At 36.4% G+C, this 24590-nt stretch overlaps 2 protein-coding genes across 7 annotated transcripts in view; one reads left to right on the top strand and one right to left on the bottom strand.

Moving 5' to 3' along the window:
- The window catches only part of MACROD2 (mono-ADP ribosylhydrolase 2), a 1919734-nt gene that overhangs the window by 1602934 nt on the left and 292210 nt on the right, over nucleotides 1-24590 (top strand). The gene's annotated exons all lie outside the window — the stretch shown is intronic.
- LOC144297911 (uncharacterized) overlaps nucleotides 1-24590 on the bottom strand; it is a 147887-nt gene that overhangs the window by 3469 nt on the left and 119828 nt on the right. The window contains exon 5 of one of the 3 annotated variants that reach the window (XR_013364826.1): nucleotides 23732-23833. The exons of 1 other annotated variant lie outside the window; for it this stretch is intronic. The gene's annotated coding sequence lies outside the window, so the exon portion shown is untranslated. Of the gene's footprint in view, nucleotides 1-23731; nucleotides 23834-24590 lie in introns of those variants that run through there. One more of the 3 variants, XR_013364823.1, reaches the window with a different exon arrangement.

Raw genomic sequence — 24590 nt, 5'->3', positions numbered from 1 at the left:
TACTTTTACCCTGGGTCCCTCTGGGTTGCAAGCATTTGATTTGGATTTTTCCTACCTACTTTTTCTTTCTTTCTTTCTTTCTTTCTTTCTTTCTTTCTTTCTTTCTTTCTTTCTTTCTTTCTAATTTATTTTATTTATTTATTTGAGAGAGAGAGAGAGTGCATACACTCAGGCATGAGTGGGGGGCGGGGCAGAGGGAGAGGGAGAAGCAGACTCCCCACCAGCAGGGAGCCTGATGCTGGGCTTGATGTGGGGTTTGTTCCCAGGACTCCAAGATCATGACCTGAACTGAAGGCAGATGCTTAACTGACCCAGCCACCCAGGTGCCTCTCATACTCCCTTTCTTGAAATACATGACTAAGAAACTGTCATTTCCTTCTATGATTCTTGGTTATTCTCTTTGAAAAAGGAAGCACAATGAGAATATTATTATTCTGTGAAAATACCCCAAGCTTGTTGTTTGAGGAGGGCACCTCTAATTTAAAGTGATTCTGGCCATCCAAACATTGCTTCTCACATGTGCACTTATTAAAGGGCATAGAACAGACATCTTCACACTTGTTTTGGAAAGGCTAGAGTAACTATGTGAAGCTTTGCAGTCATATAGTCTCTGTCACAACTGCTCAACTGTGTTGTACTGTAAAAGCAGCCATAAGATCGTATGTAAATAGCCATGGCTGTGTTCCAACAAAACTTTATTCACAAAACCAGATGGTAGACTGCAGTTGGCCCGCAGGCAATAGTTTCCTGACCTTTGGTATAGAAGATGATTCTTGAAACCTTTGGCATAACTGCTTTCCGTCTGCTCTTCGTTGATTAGGAAGATGTTGCCAAAGGTCCTAGCAGCAACCTCACCACCACCACGAATGATCTCTGCTGATCTAATTACACATCTTGTTCTTAACTCTATTTGCTCTAGACCCCATCCATAGCAGAGTAGGCAAGAACCAGGGAAATTTTTGTTAAAAAAACAGAGTATCCAGAAGTCCAGACTCTCTAAAGTATAGCTATATTTTGTTATCCAAGCTTAGAAGGGCAGCCTTCATTTTGGCTTCCCATCCCTGTGTCCATTGCCAGCTTCCTCTATTTCAGTCCTGGCAAACTGTGATCCTACGGTCTCCTAACCTCACATTAGCAGCATCACTGGCCCCAGTAAGAGGAACACCATCCATGAGCTAGTCCTTTGACAATGCAGAAAGCTTTCTATGTGCCTTACCTAACATGATCCTGGCCCAATTGTTTGAGGCCATTTGCTATTTTTTTATTTACTGTTTTTATTAATAAAATAGACCTGGAGAGGTTGGATGACTTGACCAATATTGTGTATCTAACTTATTTAGTGGAACTAGGTTTCACCTTCAGGTGACTGAGAAATCCCTGACTCTTAAACCCTGGGATCTCTTCTCTATCTGGTACTATTCTTTTTAGTCACTTAAGATCTGCCTTTCACCATTCCTGTTTCACATCTTGTCTCTGATAGATGATCAATAGCCTAGATTCCAGGCACCATTCTCTGGAAAGAAGAAGAAAGCTACATGAGGCCATCCAGGCTGAGAATGTTTTAAAATATATGATGCTGACCACCAGGACCAATGGTAGTAGTAGATAAGTCTTTGGCCCAAAATTTTCAAAGATACAGAATCTGCCTCTTCCCTTTGAATTAAGCAGGACTGGTGCTATCCAGGGATGTCCTTGGGTCTGGTTCCCAGCGCTCTTGGAAAGCAGTGGAAGCTTCATACTTTTGGAATCTTGGGGTTTGGGTGCAGAGTCTGGTATGGTCAGAAGTAGGTTGTAGGAAATTGGATGCTTAAGTGAGATGGTCTTATTCAAGAAGTGTGAGGAGGCAAACCCAGAAGTAAGTGGTAATGTTGAAAACCCATGGAATCCGGTCCATAGAATCCAGGAGGAAAGGGTGAGAATTATTAAGACTAAAGAGTTTAAAGGAGTTGATAAAGTTGGATTGTGGCACTGGGAATTCATAAGCTAGTACACACACACTTATACACACAAGTGCCATCAGAGTTTCTAGGGGGCATAAGTTAATGCGTTGACTACAGATATTAAAAAGAAATAACTAATCAATCACACAGAATCTACTCATTCTAGGCCAGCTGATCATCTGTCTAGCTCTCTAGCAGGGAGCCAAACACAGGAGGGCTAAGATTTGACCAATGTAAATCTATAAGGATTCTTCTCTTTTCTTCTTTTCCTGTTGTTGCTTCAAGCAGAGAAGTACATCAGAAATTCTTTGCTCCACCAAGTCCTTGGCTTCTGCCACTCACTGTTCTTTATACAATTATCTCACATCCTCTGCTAAAGGACATTTGAGCTACCTTCTTCCAAAAGCTTCCCTTTCTTTTTTTTTTTTTTTTAATATATATGTAAAGTAGGAAGGGATCCGAAGAAAAGAGAAATAAGAAGCCAAAAAACGAAGATGCTTAAGAAACCAAACATAGGCTTTTGTTAAGAAGAAAAGAGCTAAGGGGGGGAGAAAAAGACAAACAAATAAGCAGAATTTTTTTAAGATTTTTTATTTATTTATTAGAGACAGAGAGAGAGGAGAGAGGAAAGAGAGAGAGAGAGAGAGAGAGAGAGAGAGGCAGAGGGAGAAGCAGGCTCCATGCAGGGAGCCTGACGTGGGACTCAACCCCGGGTCTCCAGGATCACGCCCCCACCGAAGGCAGCGATAAACCGCTGAGCCTCCGGGACTGCCATGCAGGATTATTTTTAAAGAGATACAGAGGTTTTAGGCCTGATTAGATTTTTAGCACAACCGCCATTATGAATCACTTACTCTGAAACAAACACTGGTGAATTCCTATGAATCCTCTATAAAATGCCTAGAGGAAAAACCTGGAATCTTTGTATACATATTTGCCATACACTTTAATTTTTGCTGATACATGTGCACTTATAAATATCTATGTAACATAGATATATATGTATTTAGAAGTACATACTGTATGTGCATGTGTGTGTATTCTCCTCAATTTCTGAACTAAAAAATTTGAAACTTGCTTAAAACTCCCCAATTTTTTCAATTAATGCTCATGAATTTTAATGAGATCAAGAAGTCTTCTAGTGAATTGGAATTCCACTCTACTCAATGATGTATTGTAATTGTAATTACAGTGTTACACACTGTTAAGGAAAATGCCAGTTAAGATAGTATTTAGGGGAATGCCTGGGTGGCTCAGTGGTTGACCTTGTGCCTTCAGCCCAGGATGTGATCCTGGAGCCCCAAGATTGAGTCCTGCATGGGACTCCCTACATAGAACCTGCTTCTCCCTCTGCCTATGTCTCAGCCTCTGTCTCTCTGTGTCTCTCATGAATAAATAAATGAAATCTTAAAAAAAAAAAAAAAAGATATTATTTAGGACCCAATGTTAAGAGTTTACAAATTTTTTTTTATTTTTTTAAGATGTATTTTTATTTATTTTTTTTAATTTTTTAAATTAAATTAATTTTTTATTGGTGTTCAATTTACCAACATACAGAATAACACCCAGTGCTCATCCGTCAAGTGCCCCCCTCAGTGCCCGTCACCCATTCACCCCCACCCCCCGCCCTCCTCCCCTTCCACCACCCCTAGTTCATTTACAAATTTATATTAGAAATTAATTTGTCTTCTTTGCTAGAATATAATTTTATGTTTAAAATGCCATTATTCAATTGTTTTGTAATGATGAGAAAAGTGAGTCCCCTTTAAGTTATTTTATTTTGTTAGTGTTTTTCTTTCTTTGATGCATCCTAACAAGAACATTCTAGGATGCAAAAGAATTTGCTTCTCACTTTTTCTCACATATGAGGGTTTATAGTCAGCAACTTGAACTGAATTAGAAATGAAGCCAAAGTGAAAGCTAGCTTTGTCTCTAGATTTTTTTTTTTAAGATTTTATTTATTCATGAGAGACACACGCACACAGAGCGAGGCAGAGGGAGAAGCAGGCTCCGTGCAGGAAGCCTGACACAGGACTCGATTCCAGGTCTCTAGGATCACGCCCTGGGTGAAAGGCAGCGCCAAACCACTGAGCCACCCGGGCTGCCCTAGATTTTTTTTTTTTAAACTGTAGAGCCTATACTGCTGTATTATAGGTAACTAACTAAAATGCTCTTTTAGTTAATACCTGTCATTAATGGCTACCTACTTGGAAATTCAACTCTGTCCAAGATAGGGCCTTGGTTGACACAAATTTTATCTTAATTTTATGATGACCTCTCATTCCCCAATATTCCAACATATTTTTTTTTTTTAGTGTATTTAAAGTAAAGCACTCATTTCTCCCACTCCCTAGCCCTACCTCTGGCATAGATAGACAGATACATAGGTACATAGATGAGTCCACATGTAAGAGAGATCATACAGTATTTGTCTTTATCTGACTTAATTCACTTACCATAATGTCTTCAAGGCCCATCTATGTTATTATAAATGGAAAGATTTTATTCTTTTTATGGCTGAATAATATTCCATGATGTATATATACCATAATTTTTAATCCAATCATCCACCAATGGCCACTTAGGTTGCTTCTATATCTGGGCTATTGTAAATAATGCTGTAATGCATGTATCTTTTCAAATTAGTGTTTTTGTTTTCTGCAGATAAATTTCCAAAAGTAGAGTTGCTGGATCATATAGTATTTCTTTTTTTAATTTTTTCAGGAACCTCCATTCAGTTTTCTGTAGGGGCTGCACCAATCTACATTCCTACCAACAGTACGCAAGGGTTCCCTTTCCTCCACATCCTCACCAACACTTGTTATTTCTTGTCTTTTTGATAATAGCCATTTGAACAGACATGAGGTGATATCTCATTTGGCTTTGATTTGCATTTCCCTGATGATCAATGATGTAGAGCATCTGTTGACGTACCTATTGGCCATCTGTATATTTTCATGGGAAAAATATATATTCAAATTTTCTGCCCAGTTTTTAATTAAAAAAAATTTTTTTTTTGCTATGAGTTGTATGAGTTCTTTATATATCATTACTGATATACATATTAGGGATCCCTGGGTGGCTCAATGGTTTGGTGCCTGCCTTTGGACCAGGGAGTGATCCTGGAGTCCCTGGATCAAGTCCTGCATCGGGCTTCCTGCATGGAGCCTGCTTCTCCTCTGTCTGCGTCTCTGCCTCTATCTGTGTCTCTCATGAATAAATAAATAAAATATTAAAAAACATAAATATATATATACAAATTAGTGTGATTTTTAAAAATTAGTTTGAGGACTTCCCTCGAGTATTGTTTTAGTTTTAAAATATGATGCAGTGCTGTCTTTGTCCAGTATTGGCAAATATGTGTGTCAAGTATCACCTCTGCCAAAGAGAACTGTATTTCCCTTAGTCAACCAATGCAATTCTGAACTTACCTTGGAGAAAATTGTGTCTTTTTTTTTCTTGCCTAATAAAAAATGTAACACATTAATGCAAAATAAAAATCAACAAAGGGTTGCAGTATTAACATATACATCATATTATATATATAAAGATAACTGTGTAAGAATTTTATTGATTTTATGCCATAATAAGATAAAATTAATCAGCACTCTATCTCTACCAAATGTTTAGTCCTTTAGAAAAGAAGTGGAAAGTACTTGGTATTTTTCTGTCTGCAAGATAAGGTTTGCTAGTAAATCAAACAATATTGCCATACACAGGTTGCATATGTCTTGTTAAAATGACTCTATTAGCACTTCATCTAGAGACTTGCTAATTTTTATAGTGTATCTTAATTAAATAATTTGGTTATTATTACCATTTATTATTATCATTGTTTATTATTATTATCTAATGCCAGGTCCTAAACTAAGTGCTTGATATTTCTGTTGTTGTTATAGTCATTTAATCTATTCCTTATAGTTTTAGGAGGTAGATCATTTTATTACCCCCATTTTATAGATAAAAAGATTAAACACTATTGCTCTACCTCACTCAAGTTCACCATCCAACAGTGATAAACAATTTCATTAAGATTATGTAAACATTTTAGAAAGCATTACTGCATGTATATTGTCATTTTTATGCCAAATCAGGCAAGGTATTACAGCATTTTACATTTTAATAGCACAGAAGATAAATAAAACTATTATGTATCTTCATTCATTACAGTCTTTCAACCAGCCCACAAGAGTGACTGTTATTAAAAAAATATGTAAGGATGTGCCCCAAATATCTGCTTGGAAAAAAGGCTTTGTGATCATTTGATTTCAATATATTTTGAAGTTAAAAGTCTTCTTTCACAAACTATTGAATCAAAGCTCTCTTCTATGAGTGGTTTTATTCTATAGCAGATGTCTCATTCTCCAGATACATGGATTTTTCAGCCAGTTTAAGCTGTTTAAAACATGGCTAATTCTAGATATGTGTTCACATTTTGATTACAACCAAATGTTCCAGACCCATCCCCATATTTCACAGATTGACTTGGAAAGGCGCCAGCAAAGCCAGCTGGAGAGCTGCTGGAGACTTCAGGAGGTCAGCAGGGAGTGCTGCCTTTTGTACTCAACATTGAGTTTTTTAAGATCCACAGACTTTAGACTCTACCACCAATTCTGTTTATGGTGTTTTTAAAACTTGGGTTTTTTTGTTAAGTCACCTTATTTATTTATTTTTTTTGTCTCATCACAAGACAACTTTACCTTTAATCAGAAATAACAAAGGAACAAAAAAGAATAAAATCTAACAGTGCAAGCCATCAACAAGTTTTCTTTTCTGAGCATCACTTTTTCAAGTATTATCCTTTATAACACTTCATAACAGGTCCTACCTAAAAAGAAAAGGGAAAAGAAGCTTTACATGATTAGGAAAGGATGGGAATTTAAGATAGTGGAAGGTGTAGCAGGAAATGAAAATATAGTGACAGAAAAAGAAAAGTAATTCCCTGTTGGCCAAAACATTATTTTCTGTAAACTGTTTACAGTTTTTTTTTTTTTTTTTTTTTTGTGTGGATTTTTTTCTTGCAATCCCATTCTGGTGGGGAAAAAAAAAAGTATTACTATGATGAGGTATGAAAGAAAGAAATATTACTATTTCTTTCTTAATTAAATACTAATGGTATCCCCTAATGGAAATAATTGCATTAGTTTTTAATGTGTCCCTTTAATTTTAGGGTCAGAAGTAAAATTTTTAAAAAATGTTTAACAAGTCATTTCTTTTTGAAGAAGGACAAGGACTAATAACTAGGGTTGTAACTTCTTTTTCACCATCCACCCAATTTGATTTCTTTTTCTCCTAAATTAAAAAATAAGCTGAGGCCAGCAAAAAGCCATAATTGGGTCACTAATTAAAGTCAGACATCTGCTTCCCTGTAGAGTTGAGGACTAAGTAGTTGAAGAAAATAAAATCATAGGGCACCTGGGTGCCTCAGTGGTTGAGCCTTTGGCTCAGGTCTTGATCCAGAGGTCCTGGGATCCAGTCCTGCATCAGGCTCCCACAGGGAGCCTGCTTCTCCCTCTGCCTATGTCGCTGCCTCTCTGTCTCTTGTGAAAAATAAATAAAATATTTAAAAAATAATATAATAAAATCGTGAACTGATATATGTAGAGAAGGTGAGGGATAAAGCAGGTATGTTCACTTCTGGATAGAACTATTTATATTTATGTAACCCATGATTTATAGAGATAAGTAATTGGGAAAGCATAAACCATTAGAGTGCTCTAGAAGTTTTGCCTCCAAATGTCCAAATCTTTCAGATCTGTGTTAGCACTATGCTGTGGATTAAAGAATAAAATAGTTGTGAACACTCAGCCTGTATCTACACATTGGAAAGACGAAGATGTACCTACAAAGGCAATCTTAGAAAGCAGCCCATGAGCTAGGAAAAGAAACAAGATGTGGTGACATGGCTTGTCACTGGGGCCTGAGGACTAACTCCTGGATTGGGTCAATGGAGGAAATGGGGACAGCTATTTGGGTAGAGTTGTGGAGAAGGAAGCCTGACTACAGTGGATTCAAGAGAAATTAAGAGAAGAAATGGAAGCAAGTATAGGCAACTCTTTCAAAGACCTCTGCTCTACAGAGTTGTACAGAGATGGAGTGATAGCTGGCAGGGGAAATGAGGTTAAGGAGAGTGGATGAAGACAGGTAAGAGGAAGGTTTTTTTTTTTTTTTTTAAGATTTATTTATTTATTCATGAGAGACACACATTGAGAGAGAGAGAGAGAGAGAGGCAGAGACACAGGCAGAGGGAGAAGCAGGCTCCATGCTGGGAGCCCGACGCGGGACTCCATCCCAAGTCTCCAGGATCACACCCTGGGCAGAAGGCAGGCACTAAACCGCTGAGCCACCCAGGGATCCCCAAGAGGAAGATTTTGGCATGGTGAGCTGGAAGTCTCCTAATAACATGATAATGTCTATTATTTCATTTTACTTTCCTAGCATATGAACAAGTTACTATAATCTCATTTCCTCATATCCAAATGTAGCTTAATTTCTACCAAAGCCATTGGCTTCCAACTATAGATCAATTTTGATTACAAGTTTTAAGAGACTATTGCATTTCTTCATCATGCTGCATTATATCAACAGGTAATGCCAAGGGCATAGAAATCTTTTGAATTTCAGGAAACTATGGTATTTGTTCCAAGATCTATAACCCAGTCTCTGTTTACCAAGCCCTGTGCTCACGAGGGGGTGTCATTGTCTAATCCTCACCAAGGCATCATAGGATTCTGTAGATCAGCCAATCTTGCTTCTCAAAGCTGGCTCTCGTTCTCTAATCCCCAGAGAGAGGAGGCAAGAAGTGTTCTCTTCCAACTGCCATTCCAGGCATCTATGCATATATTTAGGAGTGTCTCCATCTTAGATCCATGACATTTATGGGGGAAATTATACCCTGAAACTATATGGCAGGATGGCAGTAAATCTAATGTGTACATATATGAGGAGAACTAAAATCTCTCCTTCCATTTTCCACATGACCTTGGATAAGGTTCTTGGTCATGTTGACTCAAGCAGCCTGTTTCGGATATGGAGAGAGTGGTTTTCGGCACCAGAAATATTTTCAAAGGGCGATCTGCACATTAAAGGTTCTAATTATCCCTCTTCAAGCCAGCAGCATCAGTACTGATTATTAAACAGTTCTATAATCCTAACTGGCCTGAATTTTTTTCAATGCAGTCCTTCAAATTACCCTTCTGCAGTTATGAATCTTTCCCAAAGCATTTAAATCTGCATACACAAAGAGAAATACCACTGCTTATTCATGAATGCTACTCAACAAAACCTATATTTATTTCATGTTCAGGCTGTAAATATCAGAAATTTATAGATGATGGTTTCTTAAGAAATAAGCACTATAGGTTCTGAAATGACTGGCAGTTCTATTATAAGGGATTTTGAACAAGCTTTGAGGCAGAGGCTCCTGGAGAAGAATTTATGTACTTTGCTGAATGTAAAGACATTCCACAGCAAAATATTAGAAATTTACTTGTTCTCAACATGCCATGATAGCCATGATTGAACTCTGGAATTTTGCTATCCAGAAAATAAGCATCTTTGGAGTTATCTATTTGGTGATGAGCTATAATATGCTTTTCCTAATTAAGGGAGATCCATCTAATCACCTCTACCACAGATTCTTCTAAGGCCAGTTTTGAATCTCAAAAATGAAAATCATCAATTCCAATCAAGCTTCAGTGAAATAATCCAGTTAATAATTTTCCCTAGCTAATAATTTAAGCATAATCACCAAAAAATAAGTATTGATTTGCTTGGACATTCATAAAATGGTGATGAGCAAACATACCTCTGTATTTTGCCAAATTCATTTTTTAAATTTCACACATCACCTAACTACCTGCTTTTTCTCTCCCCTCCTTTACATTAATCACAAACTGCCCTTAACCAAGGGTTTTAGTTGATATTAATTGGTTCTATCAACCAGCACCACTGGCTGGCTTAATCAACTCTCTTTGGTTTGGATCATGCTGGACTTCAGGCAATGAGAAGTATGTCTGGATGAGTTTTCTATTATACTCCTTCATTCATGAAAGGGACAAAACCCTGGCAAGTCCTAATGAATGCCTGTCATAAAGGGATGATTAAGCCATCACACAAAGTCACAACTCTTGTTTTAACATCCCTGAAAAATAAATGTAATTAAGTGTGCAGCTTTCCTCAGTAGGGTGAGTACAGCAGTCAAAACCAGGCCATTTCATTGCTCAGTCCTTCCCTTCCCTAGATCAAGTCACATTGAGCTTGGATGTTTCTTTTCCTCAGGGTTGAGTCTCTCCTCTGAGCTTTGGTTTGATGTTGAGAAAAATAAAGCATTTCCAAAATCCAAACCATGTTTTTAAAACTTCAAAATCCATTCAGATAGAAATTGTTGGCCAATCTGTTATATGCCCTATAACCCACACATGTGCTGGAAGATTCTTTTCAGAACCCTAAACAGCCTGCTGTGAGCATGTCACCTTTCCTAAATGCACATTCTCGGTGTTGGCTTCTACATAAGCTTTTAGGGGAACAGTGCAGTAATCTGTATGTCTACAGTCTTGTAACACATGAAAAAATTATATATATATAATTATATATATATTATATATATAATTATATATATTTAAAGCCTTTTCATCCAAAGCAACTGGCTTTCATTTACAGACCTCATGGAATGCCATAAGAGTCACCTCACAAATGTCATATGCTTTTTTGCCAAAATCTGTTAAATGATCATTTTACTAAAAGGCCAATTTCTGGGGTACCTGGGTAGCACAGTTAGTTAAGCATCGGACTCTTGGTTTTGGTTCAGGTCATAATCTCAGAGTGGTGAGATTGAGCCCTGCATCTGCTTCTGTCCTTACTGCAGAGTCCACTTGAGATTCTTTCTCCCTCTCCGTCTCCCCTTCCTGCTCATGCTTAATCTCCCTCTCTCAATCTCTCTCACTCTCTCTCTCTCTTTCTAGTAAGTAAATAAATCTATGAATAAATGTTTAAATAAATAAAAGCAATTTCTGAGCATTTTTAAAACTATGGTTTCATCCTTACCTAATCCTCAGGGTCTATTTTTTTTTCTTTTTTAATAAATGTGTTTTTAAAATAAATTAATGTATATCATTATAGACAATTCATAGAATACAAAAAAGTAAAAAAGACATCAATATTTTTACAAAAAAATACCATTAACATTTTTTACATATTTTTGTAAATTTTTCTTTCTTCTGTTAATGTAATTAATCATTTTATTTGTTTTTATCACAAAATGAGAACGATCTTAAAACATCTCTTAGAGAAATCTTCTGTTACCTGATTTATTCCCTCATGGTATAGGTATGGTTTGTGTGATATATTAGAAGAGTGCATAAGATCCATCTGTGCAATTTAAAGAATAATTGTAAAGCAAATAATAACCTTGGTAACTTACCTTCATCACTGTCAAAAATAGCCAGCAACACAGAACCCCTTGATTGCATACTGTGTTTCTTCCATAAAGGTAACCACTGTCCTGACCTTTCTGATAATAACTTCCTACATATGCATCTCTATAAATATAGGTTATTTTTTCCTGGTTTTGAACCTTATGTAAATGGAATCATATTGTATGTATTCTTTTTCAAATTGCTCCTTTTGTTCAAATCTATCTTTATGAGATTATTTCAGGTCATTGGATCTATGTGTACTTACTTAATTTACCTTTAATACTAAGTAGTATGCCATTGAGTGAGTTTGCTATAATTTATATATTCATCTTATTCTTAGTGGGCATTTGGAATAATTCCAGCTTATGACTTTTATAATAATGTTGTGAATAATTCTGAACATGTCTCTTGGGAAATATGTGCAAATTTTTCCTAGTGTAAATAGCTATGAATGGAATTGCTAAGGCATAGATATCTTAAATTTTACAAGGTAATGCCAAACTGTTTTCAGAAGAGCCTAGGCCAATTGACATTTCCAACTTGCAATTCCACATTCTCACTAACATTTTCTATTATCATATTTAAAGAAAATATTTTGAGGAGCCGAGTTTGTAATTTTACTTTAGAATATTATTAACTTGCAATTCTTTAATTACTGAGTTTGAGCATATTTCTACATTAAATTTATTAGTCACTTGCATTTTCTTTCTGTAAAGTATATCTTTTAGATCTTTTACCCATTTTTTCCCATTATGTTGATTATATTTTTCATACTGATTTGCGGGAGTTCTTTATATATTCTAAATACTAGTCCTTTACCAGATATATGGGTCATAAGTGTCTTTTCTAATTCTGTGGCTTGTCTTTTTACTCTCTTCTTGGTGTTCTTTGATGAAGTGAATTCATTAATTTTAATGAATTGTAGTTAACCAATCTCTTCCTTTATGATCTGTGTTTTTATTTTTTTTTATTTTTTTGATCTGTGTTTTTAATATGCTATTTAAGAAAGCCTCCCTACTCCAAGATCATAAAGATATCATACTATATCATTTCTCTAAAAACTTTGTAGTTTTTCTTTTTATATTTTCAACTCTGATAGACCTAGTATTGTCAAATATGAACTAGAGATATAATTTTATTTCTTTTCTGAATGAGTATCTAGTTGCCTCATTGAAACTTACAAAGAAGTCCATTCTTTCCCCTGTCACCTTTGTTATGTAGCAGATGTCTATATATGTGTAGGTCTCATGCTAGGATCTTTATTTGAAACCTTATGTCAAGATTTGCCTTTAGTTTTTACATGGGAGGTTATATGTTTTCTCTTAAATTCAGTTTACAGTCTTTTGTTTCTTCATTTGGGGAAACTTGTATCTTGAGTTTGCTATGGCCCCTGCCCTGCTCTTGTCAGCAAAACAACTGTGGCAAATTATCCTAACCATTTTTACAGCACTTGTCCAGAGGTTTCTAGAACAGGAACAAAGGAGATGGCAAAACAAAGCCTTCAGAAAATATTCCTATTAAATTTTTGAACTAGTCTTTGGGTCAAATGGTCCTTGGGTGGACTCTGTTTCAGTGAACTGGTGTTCTTTTCTTAGCCTCCCACTGGCCTAGGCTTCTCTGCCATTGAGTTCCTGATGTGATGCCCAGCCATAAGAATTTCTTTGCTATCAGTTTGACAAAGGCATTGACCCACACATTGGGCCTGTGAGTAATTTTTCCCTATACACATCCTTCTAATGAATATATTTGAACTGTCGGACCATGTGACTACTTAGTTCAAAGCTAAGACTCCTGAACTCTTCCTTTTATCTCTCAACATTAAAGGCCTTCAATGCAAATATGCAACTGAAAACAAAGGGTGAAACTGAGAACAGCTGATAGATGTGGTCTTATATTCATAATTCAGATTATGAGATATAGGGAGATAACAAGAGATTATTAAAACCAGCCACTAGAATGAGAGTTCCATGAAGGCATCTCAAGTTCACTGGTACTTTCCCAATGTCTAGAACAGTGCCTGGTACACAATCAAGGCTTAGTTTTACAAAATGTGTCCTTACTCTGATTTCCAGACAGGAAAGATTTCTTCTGCAGAAGTTTAGTGTCTAGCAAATTCAGAAGAGAGTAGTATATTATCCCTTTCTTTTTCTACTTCCTGGGCATGCTTGATAAGAAAAGTAAAGGAAGTCTCCAAAAAGACTAGAATCTAACTCATTGTTTTCCATTCTCATCTTTTCTGAATCTATGGAATGCTTCCCTAAACCCAAAGAAAGGTAGCAAAGATAACATCCTCATGTACCCTGCCTCTTGGATGGAAAATTTATGCTAGTACTTTTATAGTGAGCACCATGTGCCAGTGTAGTCTTAAAACTCTTCACATGAAATATTTAATGCACAGAAATCCCATGGAGTTAGCACCTTCATTCCCTTCATTTTACAGATGATGGGGCAAGGCAAAGAGAAGTTAAATGACTCATCCTGGGCCATCCAGTTAGTGAGAGCAACATAGAGTCCATATGCTGATAAGCTAGTGCTAGAGTGTGTGTTCCTGAAGGCGATTCTAAGCTGCATTTAGACAAGCCAATTCCAGCCCCCACCCTGCCCCCAAACCCTCTGCATTACATACACACAAACACACTGATATTTATGAGAATTGAGGGAAAGGAGTATATTTTATTTCCATTTTCTGGATTTTTATCTTATTTTCTTAATTGAATTCGAGTTTTGTCATCCTTTTTTTTTTTTTTTAGATTTTATTTATTTATTCATGAGTGACAGAGAGAGAGAGAGAGAGAGAGAGAGAGGCAGAGACACAGGCAGAGGGAGAAGCAGGCTCCATGCAGGGAGCCCGACGTGGGACTGGATCCCAGGTCTCCAGGATCAGGCCCTGGGCGAAATGCTGCGCTAAACTGCTGAGCCACCTGGGCTGTTTTGTCATCCTTAAGACATTTGAGGCACCATAGATCAAAAGGACATTAGGTGGTGAATAAAACATAGCTTTCACGGAGCACTCTGTGATCAGGAAAAGACATGGAAGGACAAACTATTGTGTGCTAGGAAATTTGTGTTAAAGTAGAGATTTGTACAGAGTACTACAGGAACATAATAAAGGAATGTGATGTGGATGAGAGACAAAGGGGCAGGGATATCCGACAAGTTTTGCATAGGGTACTTTGAAAGATGAATAGAGTTTGATAGGTGAAAAAGTAGGATACTGGTGTCAATGCAAAGGTGCCAAGCTCTGGAAGAGGCTGGCATGCTGGATAAGGGTTGGCAGGAGGTGTAGTAGAGGAATGATCCAAGACAAAAGAGCAAGTTGGAAGATCCAGAGTTGAAAAAGAGTCTGCAAATTTGAGTTCTGCAATGCCTAAAGTCATATACCAAGGTTCAGACAATCCTCCGTTATCCAAATGAGTCATCATAACTGATGGAGGTCAGCAAAGCAGAAGCAAGGAAAAGTTAAATGACTTGTCCTGGGTCACCCAGCTGTAAGATTTCATGTAATTAAAATCAATTTGGTGGGAAATAGATAAGGCATTAGGAGAGATAACAGACTCTGTGTGTGAGGTATTTTTCAGACACATACACAGTCACAGTATTTCGTTCCCTGGAAGTAGAGTGAGTAATTAGGATGTCTTCGGAAGATTAGAATTATCTTCTACTGAATGCCTTGTACCTATTTCTTGTTCTTTTTTATATTATTCCTGATTTATGTGTCTGCATGTAAAAATTTCCTTTAATTAACTAATTGCACTGACATACCTTTGCAAGTGTTTCCTTTAATATACACCTACCCTTTTCTATGATTCAAATAGCTATATTCAATTCTACTAATTTTTCATAATCCTCTCAATTATGATAGCAAAAAAACTCAGTTCTGGGAAAATACACCAATAACTATCTTGAATTCCAGAACAATAAAATTGAGAGAGTTTTAGCTGAACTATTTGAGTTTTTAATTGAAATATTTGTGCACAAAAGCCCATAGTGGCACCACTAATAGCTAATTTATTTGTTTGTCTGACTCATAATGAATAATAAAGATGAATTGCTTTTAATAAAGACTAAAATCCCTTTAATTTACTTTAACAGAAGCAAATGTATTGGCAGTTTTGGGGGGAAGAAATGCAGGATTCAGTCTTTCAGAATTTCCATGCCAGACTTCAACACTTTGCATGAGAAATCAGAAGGGCATTGTTAACATGCTCTATTTCATTTGGAATAGTTTTAGCTTTTGGTAGTCAGCTCAATAAGTGAAACTGACTGCTTTTAACCTGGGACAATGCCATGCTGCACCAGGATATGCCACTGGCTAAGTTGTCACTTTTTCTCTTTGTGTTGTAAGAAGTTGGTGAAAAACTTCAGGGTAAATTTCCATTTTTTAATGTTTGGCTGTACTTTTTTTTTTCAATTTTTTATTGAAATTCAATTTAATTAACATATACTGTATTATTAGTTTCAGAGGTAGAATTTAGAGGTTATCATTTAACAGAGTTACAGAATGAATTTAAGGAACAAACTCAACCCAGGCTGCATCTTTGTTATTTCACATGGAATGAAGAAGTCATTTTGATCTCAGCACCATAGAGGACAAATCAATTTAGACTGTGTTTCCTCCTATGCCTCCAAACGAGCACCCCAAATCCCCACATTTGTTTTGTATCTTTACCCAATGCCTACTATACAAAACTAAGCTATATAAAACTCCTGAGGCGATATAATGCAATGGTAGAAAGAAAGAGGCCTAGGCTTTTGGGTTACCTGGCTCTAATAGCCATTTACTAGCTGAAACTTATCTGAGCCTCAGTTTCCTGTCTACAAAATGAGAATTACACTTACATGTGTATCAATGGTGGAGACTAAATAAAATAATATAAATAGCATTAGCACATTGTAGATGCTCAGACCCTGTTAGTTTCTCATTTTCTATTAAGTCATGAGTTTTGAATCACCTTAGAGAGAACCATACCCATGGGCAGACAAGGATTCAAGTGACATATGTATGGCATCCGATTAATTCTGAGGGGTATTAGGAAGGGAAGGCTGTGGGTCACCAATACAAACTGAGTTGCAGTTTCTTGGAGTTGAAAGGATTGAGTGAGGCCTCATGAAGCTGGCAAAATTTGAATTGGGCATTAAGGGTGGCTGTAATCCAGACCTGTACAGCAGAAAAGAGATGAAAGTCTTCATTGGATGAACAATATAAACAGGGTCTTGGGTGTCACTGACAGGAGCTAGAAGTAGAATTTTGACTATAGCAGATAATTGAGGTAGGTAAATGGGGAACAAACACAATTTTAAAGTTAAATGAAGATTAACTTATGGACATTAGTAATAGTAAGGGAAGTCACATAAGATTTTTGAATTGAAGCTGGTATTTTTCAGAAAACTAGTCTAGCTTTAAAATGCAGGATGAAAAACAGATCAAGTGACCATTGTCCCAGTAATCAAGGCCTGGATGAGTTAGGCTGATGGCAGGAGCAATCGGAGAAAGAAGTGTGGAATGTCAATGAAGGAAAACTTGATTGGCTTTTGTTACTGATTGGATATGGGATGAAAAAGAAAGAAGACACTAAGACTGATCCGAGTCCTTAATACTTGTTAATGGGGAAAATGAGAAAAAGTTGAGTTAATTTTGGAGGATAATATGTTTGCTTTTAGATAGATATGTACAACTTGAAATGATTTTAGTGCAACCAAATAGATATCTCTAGTCAATAGTTGGTATATAGGGAGACAAATTCAAGAGAGAGGTCAGGAAATCAAGATGTGAATCATCCATCTTCATGGAGTAATTAAAAATTCTAAATCAGATGAATTTTATAAGGCAGTGTTTCTCAACTGTATCTTGTGTTATTAAACATCCTCATCCAACAATAAAAACTTCTGGAGACCCTGATGCAAGTGCTGCTTGCCAGGCACCCTTCTGTTTTTCAGAAATATGAACACCAACAAAGTTCCCATTGTCAAGGAGCAGTCAGCACAGGAGTGTTGATTTGCATGATAATATTCAGTTCTATTTGATAGCTATAATGCCTTATCTCTAAGAAAGTCTATTTGCATAGAAATGAAGAACAGTGGCATTGCTATTAAAATAATTCTAAGTCTGCTCTATTTTGTTAAGAAAATAAATCATTCACAAACTTTGATAACTTATAAATAATTTCCTAGTGATAACCATTGTACCTCAATGCCTCGGATTAGAAACTTAAGGAGAGGACTTTGGCTCAAAGCTGAACCTTAGGGAATAGACATATTCTATCCAGTAAATTAAATATTTAAAGAGATAGATGGATGGGTGGACAATAGACAGATAAACAGAAGTAGATAAGTAGACATTAAAGAATTGAGAAGACTACAAAGAGAGCCAATTGGGAGAGTTCTACTAAAGTTTAGGAAAGAAAAAAAATTAAAAGAGGACATGACATATTTCATGTATTTAATGGTATGGATAGATCTAGGGAATGAGAATTGGGGAATTGAAAGCTCACTGATAAACTTTTTAAAGAGCAGTTCAACAAGCAAAATAGAGAGCAGTAATAGCCATGCAATTATGGAAGATAATATTCATAGGAAAAAAGAAGATAAAAAATTACTCAAAGTTTTGTCTTACATGATTTATTTGTAAACAAATGATAAGTTAGCTATGGGAAAGAGAAATAAAGATGTTCAGGAGGGTGGATAGGGTGTGGTTGGGAAGGTATATAGAATCCCAGAAGCTGAGGCATACTCAGTAGAACCACAAAATGGACGTGTCAAGGGAAGTGAATCTTGGGGTCAAGTAGAGGATGTTAGGTCCTAGCATTTAAGTTTAAACAAATGCTTTGTTGAGGAGAAGACCTATCAACTCAAGTACTACATGGTAGAACTTGAACTTGGGAAGTCTCAGCCAAAGTTTTTTACAGTGTTGCTTTTTATAATCACTTGGGTACCTGAGTGGAGGACAAATTGCATATGGGTGAAATTTTTGACTGAGACACTGGTTGGAATGCTAATGCAAATGTAGGCCAAAAAACGATAGTTTTGAGCTGTAATAGTAACTGTGTGGTTGAAAAGCAACATTGCTAACATATTTAGAATTAAGGTGGCTCTGTGACAAATAGTTGATGAGGGTATGAGATTAATCAAAGAGATTACCTATGAACAAATAGTTATTGGGCACTTAACCTATCAATCAGTTTCACAGAATAAAGAGTAGGTTTACCTGTGTTGGTTGGAGGCAGAATGATAAATTTTGATGAGTTGAGTCAGAAGTGTTTTCAAAACTAAACTAAGTTGGAATGGCTGTCACATCTAGAAATATTAATTTGGAAGAAGAAAGGGTTCAAATCTGTATTTGGAAGTCATCAGCTTATAAATTCAATTTCTAGCCAGAGAAAGCATTATCTAGTGAGGAAAGAGCCAGTACCAGAGACCACATTTAAAATGTAAAACATGGAAAAGGAACACAGAAATGCAAAAAAAATGAGCCAGCAGGAAACAGTAGTCTCACAGAAGCCAAGAGACAGGAAGTTTCAGGGCAAAAGACCCAAAAATATTTGGTAAATTGGGACTACAGATTAACCTAATGCAGTCAATAAGGACATTTGCACTCCGGTGGTGAGTACAGAAACTAGGTTGCAAAGAGCTGAAGGGAAGTACAACTGAACACTAGAAATGGTAGCGTAGACTCCTTTAAAAACAAAATATCAGAAGTCTATTCAGCAATCACAAGGCTCCACTTGACACCGGGCAGCAGTAGTGGGCTAAGTCTGCCTTGTTCATTAGCAACAAATATAGGATGAAAAACAAGAGGAAAGAAACTTCATGATGGAAATGATATCCAGGAAAGAAATAGTATAAGGGAAAGGGAAAAGCTGAAGGAAGTTGATCACAGGCTTAGAAACAAGAAATTATTTCTATCTTTTCTCTTCTGTCTTCAAGGACAGATGCCAACTTTATTGGCATTATATTTCAATGGCTTAGAATACTGCTTGGGACATAGTAAACACTCAACTTCCCTATTAGTCAAGATATGCAAACTGCTGTAAATGACTTTTTAATTTCAGTAGCTTATTAAAACAAGGCTTATCTCCCCTTCAGTCCAATGTAGATTTAGCATGGGAGTTGTGCTCAATGCAATCATTCAGGGTCCCAGGGTCTTTCCAGCTAGTGCTCTGCCATCCTCCAGGGTCTGAGAAAAGTCCAGTGGATCCTTTATGACTAGCTTTCAGACATGGAAAGAATGAGAATGTGGAAGCACATGTGGGAGAGTAATTTTGAGGCTTCGATAGACTATAGATGATCTTTGTGTTCCACTGGACAGAAGTCAGTCACATGATTTCTCCCAACAGAGAAGCCTGGGGGGATGTAGTCTACCTGTGGGCTCTGGAGAAAAAGAAACTATAGAAGTCTCTGTAACGGCTGTCATGATTACCAATGTTGTTACCTATATTAGATGTTTTGCCAAATTAATTCCCCAAATAGTCAAAATGAGAAAAATACAGGTAAGTTTGGATGGATCCTAGGGATGGGAAAGTTAGACCCATGAACATGCCAAAAAGCAAACACTGGGAAGCTAGGAGGAAAGTCTGTCATCCTAAGAAGAATAGTAAGCACTAGGAAGAAATGGGAGAACACTAAAATCCTAAACTTAAATTTTTTGTCCAGATCTCCCCTGAATATAGTAAACTGCCTCTTCACCTTTCCATTTGGGTGTCTATAAGTGTCTCAAGCTTGAAATAACCCAAACTAAACCACTTAACAGCATTTACTATACCTGGAGCCATTTTCTTTTTAAATTCCAGTTGATGATAATGTCTTCCTCCCCCAGATATTCAAATCACAGTCTTGGAGTCATTCTTGCCTCTCCTCTTACTCTTACACACAACAACCAATCAGTCAGGAAATTCCATTGGCATTGCCTTCAAAATATATTTATAATTTGATTACCTTGTAACACCTCCGCTGCCACCATGTGGTCCTCAGCTACCATCATCCCTTCCCTTTGTCACCTTTCTTTCCCCTCAGTCTCTTCTTAACAGGTGACCATGCTACTCCTCTGCTCAGAGCTCTGCAGTGGCTCCTGCCTCACTCAGAATAACCGCCTACTTCTTACAATGGCCCACATGACTCTCAGCTCTCAAATTCTGCTACCTCTTCTTGACATCGTGCCTCAAATTCTAGCCTCTTTACTATTCCTCACACATATCAGAGAGATTCCTGCTTTTGGGCCCTGGTTCTAGACGTTTTCACAGCAGGAAGCCCTCTGTCCCCAAATATCCACGGAGGTAACCCCCCCCCCTCGAATCTCTGTTCATAGGTCACATTTTAAATACATCATTCCCTTGGGCACTATATTTAAGAAATCAACAATACCCCCTCCAGTAACTTCCCTAATCCCCTTCACCTGCTCTACTTCTTTTTTTCCCATATGACTTTTCACTCTCACACACAGTCTAGACATTACCTATTAAGTATGTCTGTTACTTAGTTGGCCTCCCATCTCCTCACTAGAATGCTAAACTCCATGAGGCCAGAAGTCTTTGCTTTTTTTGTTGTTGTTGTTCACTGATGTATTTCAAGCTTCTAGAATAACATCTAGTTCAAAAAATACTTGTTAGGTGAATGACTGAATTAGTTAATAAATACATTAATTAATCAATTTTTCCTTGACCCCTCATACCTCTTACATTATCTGACAAATAGTAATTTTTTTTTATACTGTGTAAGTTATTCTGGTAATAGCAGTCTAGGGCCCAGACTACAGATAGCAACTGGACTTTAATTTGATGCTTCAGTAAGAAAGAAATTTTTTTTATGATTTATTCTCTTTAGTTTGTCAGTACAAATATTCTGTTTTAAGTTGTATCTGAAAACTTACAGACCAGCAACTGGTTGGGAGTGGAACACATGTTTCACTTATAGCTACAGTGATTTTCTATCTCTGACTCATCTGAAAAAGCCTTAATTGAGTATTTATTCTTATGCTGCAAGATCCAAAAAATCTTAACTGCCATTAAGCTGTCTACAGAAGCAAAACGAAATGGAGAATTAAGGCAATTATCAGGATGATATGAACCATAGAAAACATGTTTGCCTCAATCTGGATGTTTCTGGAGAACTTATTTTTGACCTAAATTATCTGAGTAACCCCCCCTTCAGTTTCCATTTCATTTTGCACAGATAGATAGTAATTTAGTGTGGAGAGGGAACAGCCCATAATATAGGGAATCAGTGGGAGAAGAAACTCATCATCCAGGGTGTGTTTAGCTGTGTCTTCTCTTTTAACTAAACTTTGTTCCCAGAGGAAATAGAAAAAATATAAAAACTTAATAAGGAATTTTTGAAAATTAACAACTGATTTACTGAAGATGTGCTTTGACACCTGCCTACCTTTTGATCTTCACTAAAACAACCCTTCAGTTTGGATTTCTTTTAGCTCTTGTTTAGGCTTTAACTTTAGATCCATCTTTAAAAAGCCAGTGAGTAAATAAAACAGAATATTAATCATCATACATTCATTCCAATGCAAATGCAGACACAATTGGCAGACATGTGGGTTGTTTCTGGTTTACATGAAAGCCAACTCTCTAGTGTTATGTCAAGTGTGTGATAATGAGGAATTTGTAGTTGTGTCTGTCTGTTGCTCTTACGTGCTAGTTAAATGTTTTGTCAGGTCAATTGTATTTGTTTGATATCTTCACTCTCTCCCTAAAGATATATTTCCCAATAAGACTATTTTTTAACTTTACAATTTTATATTCAAAGTGCTCCCCCTCTCCCCCCTGGCACACATACACCAACTTCAATGGTGAGCAGAGGAGGACTTGTAAAAGTTGTTGACAAGCTGCACCTGCTAAGAAATAGGGCCCTCTCTGGCCCAGCTGACCTGCTTTTCCTAACACATGACATCTCATTGGAGCCAATGACAGAATCCCGCAGGGGTCTCAACTGATGCACCTCAATTATTCATTGACCTCAAATGCTATTTGGCTGTAGATTCATTGGAAGAAGTTTAAATCAACCAGGGAGATTATAAATTTTCAGGATATGATACAAATAAGCATAGAGATTAAGTCTATTTTGATGTGGCATAGGAAAAAGTGTTACTGAAATGCAAAAGTACTCCTTCCCCTTGTCTATGTCTCAGTAATCAAGAACTCAACATTTTTTTTTTCATTTGGTTTTTAAGGTCCCACCTAATTTTATCCTAACCTACCTTCTGGTTATTTCTCTACCCCTCTCCATCATGAGATTTTTTTTTCTATTTTATTTACTTATTTTTAGTTTTTCCTGTCTCTACCATTATTGACATATAGTGGACATATAACATTATGTAAATTTAAAGTGTACAACCTGTTGATTTGATGTACTTTCATATTGCAAAATGATTATCACCATATCATTAGCTAAGACCTCCATCACATCACACAATTACCTTTTTCTGTGAGGTGAAAACATTTAAGATCTCTTAGCAACTTTCAAGTATATAATACAGTATTCTTAACTATATTCCTTATGCTGTATATTAGATCACAGAACTCATTCATCTTATAGCTGGAAGTTTATATTCTTTAACCACCATCACCCATTTCCTCAACCCCTACCCTCTAGTAATCACCACTCTGATCCCCGTTTCTATAAGTTCAGCTGTCCAAGGTTCTACATATCAGTAATATCATAGAGTATTTCCCTTGTCTGATTTATTTCACTTAGCATAATGCTCTCAAGATCCATCCATGTCACAAATAGCAGAATTTCCTTTTTTCTCATGGCAGAATAATAGTCCATTGTGTTATATATCATCTCTTTTTTATCCATTCTTCCATCTAGGGTGTTTATAGGTTTTTTCTATTACTTGGCTATTGTAAATAATACTGCAATGAACCTGGAACTATAGATATCTCTCTGAGATCCTGTTTTCATTTCCTTTCGATATATACATGGAAGTAAGATTGCTAGATCATACTGTATTTCTATTTTAATTTTTTCAGGGGCCTCCATGCTGTTTTCCAAGTAGCTAAACATTTACTTTCCTACCAACAGTGCACAAGGGTTCCTTTTGATCCACATCCTTTCTCACACATTTTATCTGCTGTCTTTTTTTATAATAATCTCTCTAATAGGTGTGAAGTAAGGTAATATCTCATTGTGGTTTTGATTTGCATTTTCCTAATGATTAGTGATGTTGAGCACCTTTTCATGTACCTGTTAGACATTTGTACATCTTCTTGGCAAAAAGATCTACCTAGTTCCTTGGCCAATTTTTAATGGGATTCTTTGTTGGAGTTGTTTTGTTGTTGTTATTGAGGTGTATGAGCTTTTTACCTACATTATACATTAACCCCTCCTCAGATTGATGCTTTGCCAATATTTTGTTCCATTTCATAGGTTGCCTTTTAATTTTGTTGTTGATTTCCTTTGCTGTGCAGAAACTTTTTAGTTTCTTGGCTATTTTTGCTTTCGTTGCCTTTTCCTTTGGTTATCAAATCCACCCTGAAACAAAAACAGAAAACATTGCCAAGATAGATTTCAAGGAGCTTACACCCTGTTTCCTTCTAGAATTTTTATGGTTTCAGGTTTACATTCAATTATTTAATCCATTTTGAGTTGATTTTTGTTTATAGTGTAAGTTAAGGTTCCAGTTTCATTCTTTGATATATGAATATTCAGTTTTTCTGGCATCATTTATTAAAAAGACCACCCTTGCCCCATTGTATATCCTTGGCTCTTTTGTTAAAAATTAATTGGCCATTGGTTTATTTCTGGGTGTCCATTCTGTTACATTGATTTCTACATCTGTTTTAATTCAAATACCATGTTATTTTGATAATTATAGCTTTGTAATATAGTTTTATATCAGAAAGTATGATGCCTCTAGCTTTGGTCTTCCTTTCTCAGGATTGCTTTGGGTATTTAGAGTTATTTTTTCACACAAGTTTTAGGAATATTTTCCTTATTTCTTTGAGAAATACCATTGGGATTTTTATGGGAATTGCACTGGATGTGTACATTTCTTTGGGTTATATGGACAGTATAACAATATTAATTCTTCCAATCCATGAACACAAAATATCTTTCCATTTGTGTCTTCCTCAATTTTTTTCATCAATGTCTTATAGTTTTCAGTGCACAGATCTATCACTTCCTTGGTTAAATTTATTCTTAAGTATTTTGATGATATTATAAATGTAATTGTTTACTTAGTATCTCTTTCTGACAGATTGTTTTTTATCAGTAACATAATAGATAG

The sequence above is a fragment of the Canis aureus genome, chromosome 26 (genome assembly GCF_053574225.1).
Source record: "Canis aureus isolate CA01 chromosome 26, VMU_Caureus_v.1.0, whole genome shotgun sequence".
NCBI classification, from domain to species: domain Eukaryota; kingdom Metazoa; phylum Chordata; class Mammalia; order Carnivora; family Canidae; genus Canis; species Canis aureus.
Note: the sequence above shows the minus strand (reverse complement) of the source record. Positions and strands in the feature narration are given on the sequence as shown.